General features: G+C 40.2%; 1 long non-coding RNA gene across 1 annotated transcript; it reads left to right on the top strand.

Annotated features, from left to right (window-relative positions):
* The first annotated feature begins 9,303 nt into the window (after positions 1-9,303).
* Positions 9,304-10,052, top strand: LOC118483729. The gene is made up of 2 exons (XR_004871263.1): positions 9,304-9,352; positions 9,869-10,052. It is a non-coding gene; the product is annotated as an uncharacterized LOC118483729 (long non-coding RNA).
* The last annotated feature ends 217 nt before the right edge of the window (positions 10,053-10,269 follow it).

Below are 10,269 nucleotides of genomic sequence, written 5' to 3'. Positions count from 1 at the left end.
TCAAGCTAATCGATTCATCAATCAAACTCGAGACTCGAATAATGTGAACTCTGGTAATATATTACGTGTGTGTGTGTCTTACGTGTTACTTGTGCGTGTTTATTTATATGTTTGGTGTGGTATTCAAGCGAATCAATCGAAAATCAAATCGAAACTCGAAAAGCATTCGAACTCAATCGAAACCGACATCGAAACGTGACTTATAGAAGATTGTATGTTAGATATAGTGATTGGGACTGAAAGTAATTTGACTAGGAACCCTATCGCATTCGTATCATCGTCCGTCGAAATCAAAATGTCGAAAATCGTCGCAAAATACTCAAAGTGTGTCGCGGATCGAACAGGAGGCATCCTGATCGAACAGGCCAGCCGATCGGCTAGCATCTTGCCAGCCGATCGAGCAGCCCATTCGATCGGAGCTCCTGGCCGATCGACTGCCACTTTCCCCTTTTGGAAGCCTATAAATAGGGTTGTACTTGTCTTCATTTCCACTTTTGGAAAGTTCTGGCCGGCCAGCTCCTATTCTTCATCTTTTCTCAGATTTCTCTCAACTCCGGTAAGTTTTCACTCTAATTCTTGTACGTTTTTGATCATTGCATGATTCTACACCTTTCTATCTTTCAAAACTTGGATTCTAACCGTGAAATCACCAAGATCTAAGTGTTCTTGGGTGATGTCATCATGGTGTTCTTGAAGAACATCAAACTTTGGCTTCATTCAACCATGAATAGCTTAGATCTAACCGATTTCCACATAAACAAGTTAAGATCTATCAAAGATCTAAACATCCACAAGTTGTGAAGGATTGAAAGAAGGAATCCCAACTTTCTTTCAACTCTTTTACACTCAATGCCTTCAAACCGGTAGAAACGGAGCCTGAGCCAACCCACCGATCATTCCAATGGTTGGATGGTTCAAGATTCGGGTTCTATCTACGAGGTTCACCGACAATGGGATAAACTCTAAGCCGACGTTCCGAACCGCTCAACGGACGGGTTTGGGTGATTCCTGCCCGAGCCGAAGAGACAAGTAAGAACGAAGGTATCATAGTTCAACCCATTATCAAACTACCTCGATATAATGACAAGTAACCAAACAGCCAAGTGTTAGACGAAAGGCCGACCAGGTCAGAGATGCTGGCCGAACGGCTAGGCTGTTCGAACAGCCCAGCCGATCGGACATACCAGCCGATCGACCGGGCCAGCCGGTCGGCTAGCACATGGTCCCACACTTTAAAATTTCATGAAGCATGGTATCGAGGGAGGGATGTTCGATCAAACTGCGTTTGGTGAACATTACTCTTCGGATCATGAGATACTACTCTTCAACACTTAATCGTTTTCACAACTCGTTCGTAGTAGGGAATGCCAGCCGATCGGACAGACTGTTCGATCGAGCGACATTCAGTTGAGGACAAATTCTGAAGTTCCTAGCCGATCGAGTGAGCTAGCCGATCGAACGAACCGTTCGATCGATCGACTTGAAAGGTAAGAACACTTCAGTGTTCTCATATACTACAACGAAAACTTCAAAAGTTCAAATCCTCAAACAAAAACACACCAGAGGAAGAAACAATCCACTCGAATGGCCTAGCCGATCGAGCCAACCGGCCGATCGAACAGGACTGTTCACGGACCTGCCAGCCGATCGAACAGCCCGTTCGATCGAACCTGCCGTTCGATCGACCAGTCCATTCGATCCACCCACACTTGTTTACATTTCCACGTTACTCATTGTTGCACTATCGAACTATTCAGGCTAACCCTACTCTCAGCGCTCCCTTCAATCCATAATTAATCACTGTGAGTATACTCGATCCCTTTTTGCTTTTAGCACTTTTGGGTGTTACATACGTTACCTATCAAATCACAATCAAACACAAACTATTTGAACGCTAACCATTTGCATGTGCTACTTGACTAAATGAATGATGTTTATTATGTTTACACGTGGAGTGCTATCTACCTGCCTTAGCAACATAGTACTATAGTTTGGACTCAGCACCCGTTCACACGGGGGTTGTTAAGGACAATTCTTGCATGGATTACGGTGGTAATCATGTATTGCGAACCGTCTCAGACGGTCAACCCGCAGTCGTTGGTATCGATGGTCCCATGTCGATAATTAACATGCATCGTTTTCCTCTGTGTACGTGCCTGGTTATGCGTAAACTATTCGAACTCTATATGCTATTATCAAACTTGTATGCTCACCTTTACATTATATGTATTGACTTTATTTTAACGTATGTGACAGGTGCTTAAGTTGCTAGGATGCTTAGGCGCGTGGTGATGAAATCGAGGCTAGGGAGTCTAGAAATAATAAACAATTGTCTGTAATAATAATTGAATCTGAGTTGTCGGAACGGAATTATTTGCCTAGTTGCTTTCTATGATAACTTGTTATTTATTTGGGGTACGGTATGGGACGTATAATTTAAACTGAATTTATATAATAGTTGTTGTGGAAACTTCTGGACAATCTGTTTCGCTCAGTGCCGCGCCCCGATGATTCCGCCATCGGTTGGGGTGTGACAGTGGTGGTAGACCTTAGAAGATCTTAGAGGTGGCTGGACTAAGTCTGCACCAAGAAGACCTCGCGCAGACCTTTTTTCATGAAACATCTTCGAAAAAACAAACAGTCTGCGCGTGACAATGTCTGCGCGTGGTCTGCGTCGCGCAGACAGAAGAGGCTGCGCAGACCTTTTATGAAAAAACAAACAGCACCTAACTGATGTTGACATGACACAGATGTCTGATGTGGTATGTGACACCGTGCGTAGCTGAAGCATCTTGTAGTGAGAAAGACAACTAAGAAGGTATATGCTCCACATGTGAGGTTCCACCTAAGGGCTTATGAGAATGAATACTCAATAGACTCAAACCACATATATGATAAACTAGAAGAATCATACATGATGGTCTTTTGTATAAGACTGCCTCCAATGCTTCAAGTGAAGGGGATGCATTTACTGATGTGGAGGCAGTATGTGAGAAGGATGCAATGGAGTGGGTGATGAAGGGGAAGGCTTGTAGGTGGGGAAGTGCAACCAAATGCAAGAGAATGGTGGGCCCATGTGAGAGAGGTGATGTGGAAGAGAGAGGATACATGTGAGAAGGATGGGTTGGAGTTAAAAAGAGGAGAGATAGTGCATATGAGAAGAATTGGTAAAAAGCTGATATGGCAGTGATGACTAAGATGCATGTAGTAAATGCAGGCCGTTGCATTGGAGACAGTCTAAGCTTAATTGTTTTATTAGCGTGCTACTATAGTAGTATGTTCTATTAATCTGATTATTTTGTCATGCCATATATTTTAAATGGAGTTACTAATTGATATTATAAATTTGGGCAAATACCATAAAAATTCCTTAACAATTTTTTACATGTGAAAACCAACATACTTTTTGTTTTGTCTCATAAACAGTTTTTTAAACATTAAAGTCCTTCACATGTTAAATCTGAACAATATAACGACAAAGTAATAATAATAATAATAATAATAATAATAATAATAATAATAATAATAATAATAATAATAATAATAATAATAATAATAATAATAAACAACTTGGTGCCGTTAGAGGTGTTCATTGGTTCTTTTCGATTTATTCGATTATTTAGTTCCTTTTATCCGGTTTGAAATTTTTTTGGGTTAAACCAAAAATCAACCAAACCAAACATATTTAAGTACTTCAAAACTAAATCATAAAACGTGTTTGAATTCGGTCTAGTTTTTGGTTTTAACTTTTAACCGTATACAACGAATTCATATTATTTGATTTATTCGACTAAATATAAAGTATGGTTTACTTTGGTTATTCGGTTTATTTGGCTACATATAAACCAAATTCATTTTCTTTGGTTCGGGTTTAGTATAGAAATGGAATTACCTAAAAAATGTGTGCTCGATTTATTACCAAGTTTTAAAAAATGGAATTACCTAAAAACTACACACAAAGGACAAATGTACCAGGCGTGTACAATATAAAAAGTAAGACCGAGTACCGAACCTAGAGACTAGATGTGTCAAACTCTAAGATTTAATCTAAACCGAATAACTAGTTAAAATTAGCAATGGGGTAGTGGTCCACTGGCAAAGACAAATCCTTTAAATACCTTGGGAGGGAGCGATTGTCGCACCCCAACTGATGGCGGAAACATCAGAGTGAGACGAAAACATGATTGCTCAAGACATCATAACTTGCTTAAGTGTGACAATAATTAAGTAATTTGAATTTCATTGATACCAAATGGAAATACATCATTTTGGAAAGGAAAGTACGACATGGAACAAGTAAACATAACACCGTGAAACAAATACACAAGTTTAAAACATAGGTGTGTTTCTAATCCACCCTAAGTATCTTCTTCGTTCGTCGTCAACTAGTTTCATGCAACATGTATTAAAATAAAATCAACAAAAGTTGGCGAGTATACAAGTTTGAATACATAGCATAATCGTGTCTAAAAGTTGTCACATATCCAACATGGTAATTTGCATACGTTGTTTATTATCACACTGTCATGTGTTAACCATATGTCAAATCAAAGTATACCGCAATCGTGCATGTCCTCGTCGCCGAAACGACAAGGTTGTAAATAGTTTACTTAACAATACCACAAGAATATGGGCGGTGCGTTAATCCTATAGCGCTATAATTGTTAAGGGAGGTTTTCAAAGTTAATGAGCATATTAAACACAAGTAAGAATATATCATATAATAACAAGAATATAACAAGTATCATGTTTTAACGGATAGAGTGTGTATAATAACAAGTTTCATCATGAGTTTGTGAGTTTAGTATAGTGTACATGTTGCACCCAAAGTGTGTAAAACGGTAAATGGGATCGAGTATACTCACGGTTTGCGTAGTAATTCCCGCGTACGTGAGTTTGACGAGTCTTGAGTTTTGAACACCGAAGTTACCCTAAGATGGGGAACGGAGGTGTGTGAGTCGCGGATCTGATTAATTTGATTGGATTCAGAATTTAGAGGGCGATTTATAAGTCATAGTAAAATGTAAAATACGATACCATGAAAATGGTCATGCAAGGAGGTATGATGATTATGAAACACCCTAACACGCTTTAACTGAAAAGACGCAGCGAAAAATACGTACCATAAAATTTCTTTCATTATGAATGTCTTAACATACTTGAAATTCATTTTTAAGGTGGCACATTTACAATGAATACAACCATCGAACTCATTTACAAAATAAAAACATAAACTATGTTTACTAAATTAGCTATCCAAGCATTCCCGTACAATCTAACTTATGACTCGGTCTTCGATCTCCACTCCTCGATGATCCTCCGTGATTCGTACAACCTACACTTACCATACAACTTAAAACGTTAGTACACATTATGAATGTAACATTATTCATACACTTTCACTTTCCATTCGTTAATTCTTTGCATTTAGGCATTCCCGTCTGAGTATCCATTCCCTGATGAGACTTCAACATTGTACCTGCATTATTCTTCATTCTCAAGGTACACTGTCATTAGCATCAATACTCAATCATATTGAAAACATACGAGCATACGAACTTACCTACTGGCATACAGTTATACATACATACTTGCATCCACATATATGCGTTCATACCTACACGTGTATGTACCTTCATACTTAAATACATAATGCTTACGCACATACGTAGCTACTTGCTTATATACATACACCGATACCTACATATATACCTACCTGCATACGTAACTACATACTTACATGCACACATAAAACGAATCATAACTACTCACGTGTATACCTTCGCTCTCGCATACATAAACGCTTTTAAGTGTCATTTGGGTATGTTACGGATCTTAAGAATGAGTTCCATGCTCACCCGTAACTTACCTAGCCGATTGGTAGGGTTGAGGAACATTATAAATGTTTAACGAGGCTTGGAATGGGTTCACGGGGTCCGAAATCGAAGGAAAAACAAGGAACTTCATAAACTACACATTTGCATCAGCCCTCCACCGTAAGCTACGGTGGCTACCGTAGCTTACGGTGGCCCCCAAAAGTCCTACGGCAGCCTTAAACTGCCTTACGGCAGAAATAAAGCCCCAGCTCCCACCGTAGCTTACGGTGGGCACCGTAAGCTATGGTGAAGCCCAGATCAGCCTTCCATTTTAAAACTAAAATTCGCATAATTGCTCGTTTTGCATCCGTTTCACTTGAAACTTGTTCCTAAACATCCGTAAAACAATTCCTTACATATTAGACTAAGAATCCTTACCCCGGGTCCTTAATCATTACCATTACCTCACTTACTCTTATTTATTCGACCCGTTTGGTCCCACAAACTACCTTCGACTATCTAGATCAATACTTATCTTAATACCTTCAATCATTTCATACCATACATGACTTCCCTTCATTTATAAACAAGAAAGTTCTTATGTATACTAAGAAGTGAGTTGGATGTTAATTACCTTGAGCGTCCAAGTTCAAGCATAGGTTCTGTTATGGGTGAAATTCTGAGCCTATATCCTGGAAAATATCTTAATATATATCTTGTTTATATTATATCTATTTACATCCGGGATGCTAGTTCAGGATATTGGTAACATCCTGAATGGTATCCTCGGGATCACTAATGGATTATGTGCAGGCACGTGGGTTAAAAGCTAGCAACGTTAACAAGACTTATTCCACGGAAGACTCGGTCCAAGTCGTTCAAGTGAAGACGTTGAAGCCGTATTACTCGGTCCATAACGTTCATAATGGAATATTCGGAGTAGCCCATATTTGTAGGGATTATTGTTTGTAATTCGTTACTATAAATAGGTGGGTATATCAGATCAACTAGGACATCACAATCACATCCGCTACACTCTAACACTTAGCAATTTTCACTTTCATACAAATTCGTTGTATCACTTAGCGATCTGATCTATATCCTGCACTGTATCCTGAAGTTTAAAGCAATAAGAACAACAAGGCAGCTGCAATTGTCAGCTCCCGAGGTTTTGTGCCGGCGATCTAGATTGATTAAGGGCTTTCCTCGTACATCTCGTGTCATTTACTTTACTTTCTTGCTCATTGTTTGATCGTAGATACAGCTCAATATCCTGGGCCGTATCCTGAACACTGTTTTTCCAAACAACATAACCAGCATATTTTCGACACATTTTTTAGCACACTACCTCACTTAACTAATTTGATCACTTAATTGCTTCGGTAATTTTTGACCAAAACAATTTGGCGCCCACCGTGGGGCAAGTGGTGCTCTCTTTACTAAAAATCATTGTGAAATCGTTAATCGGTTTTCTGTTTTCAAAACTTTTTGCCACATTTTTTACAATGGCCTCAAGATCAAACATGAGCTCTTCTACTGTGTCTGCTACAACTTCTACAACAGTTGGTTCGGTGCTTCCACCACCTCCTCCAAGGATGCCAGCCTCTACACAATCTCAAGATGTCATCCCTACTCGGAGTGTCCAAGGATCTGCTTCTGTTTTAGCTTCTAACGATGAAATTCTAACCTTATTTGGAAGTGTGCAGGAATAAATGAGGCAGCAACAGGAAACAAACCAAATGCTTTTAAGGGAAATACAACTCCTGAAGTCTGGCTCGAGCAGATCTGCTGAGGATAATGTCACTCCATTACACCCTAGAGCGTTGAACTTTAGTTCAGCTGTGTATACTGAGGATAACAGGGGGAATATTGTGCCCAGCCTTCCTCAGAACCATACTCCTGAAATACCCTCCTCGGTCAGGATATCAACCATGAGGAGCTCAGGATATGCTTCAGGATATAGGCAAAATCCTCTAACGGGTAACGTATCAAATAATAATAATGCTATTACCACTAACAGTGTTGGATCTTTGCAGGATACAACTGTAACGTCAGAATTATCCAGGGAGCTTCAGAAATTAAAGGATATGATATCCAGTGTACATGGGGTGGTGCAGCCTGTGACAACTCGAACCTTAGACCTACTTTGTGTAACGATACGTGTTTACGAGAACGTTATTAATTGAATGAATACTTGACATGTTTTGTTTATGTGTATTATGTGTGCTTGGATGTATTGAACCGCATAACACTTGGAAACCCGAATCGCACAACACCCTTGGACCGCACAAGCCTATTGGGCCTTACACTCGCTTGCGGACCATTAGAAGTAGCCGAGTGGGCTCGGCCCACTCCCCTTATGCGCAAACAAACAAAACACCCTTTAGGGACTTGTTTTCTCATTAGTTGCAAAACACACACAAGTCACAAAACCCTAGAAGCTCTCTCTCTCTCCCTCGTTTTGCTTGGAACCCGACGGCACAAGATCATCCTCTCGTTCGGGTTACACCTCTTCACTCGAAATCGGTTAGTGTTTTGGTTATGCTTTCGTGTTAAGTGATGTTATGATTACATGCTTAGATTAAACCGATTAGAGTTGCATGATAATAAACTAGGGCCGATTAGATTATGTTGTTATGCTCGGTCCTCGGATTGATTGTTATGATGATAAATATAATCAGATATTGTATGAATGATAACCGGCTAAGTTGCATGCTAGTATGATGATATGATTATGATTCGGTTTAGGTTTGTTTGATAATCCGATTATTTGTTTTGATGCTGTTATGAACATGCTAGATGATGATGATTTGAAGGTGTTATGAATATGATTGAATGCTGAATAAATGTTGATTTGATCTGTTTCCGAAACTGCCTAAGTGTTAGCTTGAATCACGGAATAAATGTTGCATAAATTATGGAAACTAGTTACACATCCGGTTGCGACATAGATTGCGAGTCGAAACCTCACAATCACGACTCGAGACCACAAGCAGCATAACCCGGAATCATGGTTGCGAGTCCCGTTGCGACTCGTAACCAGACCATGACAAGCCGAGACCACGGTTGCGAGTCCCGTTGCGACTCGAGACCGGACCATGATGAGTCGAAACCAGCCCTTGCGACTCGAAACCTCCTGTTGCGACTCGAGATCGCTGGTTGCGACTCGAGACCGGTTATGCACGTACACTGTATTGGACCCTGCCTGTCACGAGCCCAAATCAATTGGGCCAAATAATTGGACTTATGACTGTTATGTTATTGGACTACTTATCTGGTTGGGCTAATATGTTATTTGGTAATATGTGGTATATAATTGGGCCGGGTTATGTTGGGCCGAGATTAGAACGCACAAGTTATGCTCTTGACTGCTAAGTGTTACCAAGTTCTATAAGTGCTCGAAACATGTTAACTTGTATGTTTTATACGTGCATTACGTGAAGTCAAAGCCTGACTTGTATTATAACCATGATAGGACGTGGTTGACCATTTACTAGCTTATCTGTACTCTTTGTGTATCTGCCGAGCAAACCAAGGTGAGTTCACACAGCCAAGGCATGGGATTCCCGGGTTGGGAATTGGGTTGGATTATTAAGGTTGGATAGATTCATTCGGATACCATTACTAGACTACCATACCATCGTCCTCGGTTGTGCAGGACACGTACGTAAAACCTATGTACACATATGCTACTCACTATCCTCGGTTGTGAAGGATACTCACGTAAAACCTGCGTGAACGGATATTCACTACTGCCTCGGTTGTGTCAGGCACTTACGTAAAACCTACGTAAACCCCCACGTACCCTATCCTCGGTTGTGAAGGATACTTACGTAAATCCTGCGTAAACTTGTACGTATTACTGTTCTCGGTTGAGAAGAACACTTATGGTTAGACATAGTCTAGTGGATTAATAACATGGGAAGCCCCCACCAATAGAAACCTATACTGGCCCAGTAGAGCCACTTGATACTCGTGAATTTACTATTACGCACTTACTTTCTGTGAACTCGCTCAACTAGTTTGTTGATTATTTGCCGCATGCCTTGCAGGACCTTAGGTACTTTATGGGAGCTTGCACAAGGAGGAGCAGGTCGTTGTGGGCAACGGATTGATAAACATTTATTACGTTTCAAACAATTATACTTATGTTGGGTTTTACATAAATGCTTCCGCTACACTTACTTATGTTGGTTTTGATAAACACCTTTCGTATTGATTTTTATTACTTAATTACATGTTCAATATGATTGGTGGCTTGATCCTGGTCATGTCACGCTCTCAAGCGGTGATACTCCGCGTGTGGATTTTGGGGGTGTGACAGATTGGTATCAGAGCCATTGGTTATAGAGAACTAGGTTTTAATATGGGAAAACGTTTTTTATTAAAACCAGACTATAACCAGAACAGTGCTCTCAACGATCCACAATGACGCTTCGCTCCACGTGCAAGA

This window comes from Helianthus annuus, chromosome 11 (genome assembly GCF_002127325.2).
Source record: "Helianthus annuus cultivar XRQ/B chromosome 11, HanXRQr2.0-SUNRISE, whole genome shotgun sequence".
Classification (NCBI taxonomy): domain Eukaryota; kingdom Viridiplantae; phylum Streptophyta; class Magnoliopsida; order Asterales; family Asteraceae; genus Helianthus; species Helianthus annuus.
The sequence above is the reverse complement of the archived record's forward strand: the minus strand, read 5'-3'. Positions and strand labels throughout refer to the sequence as shown.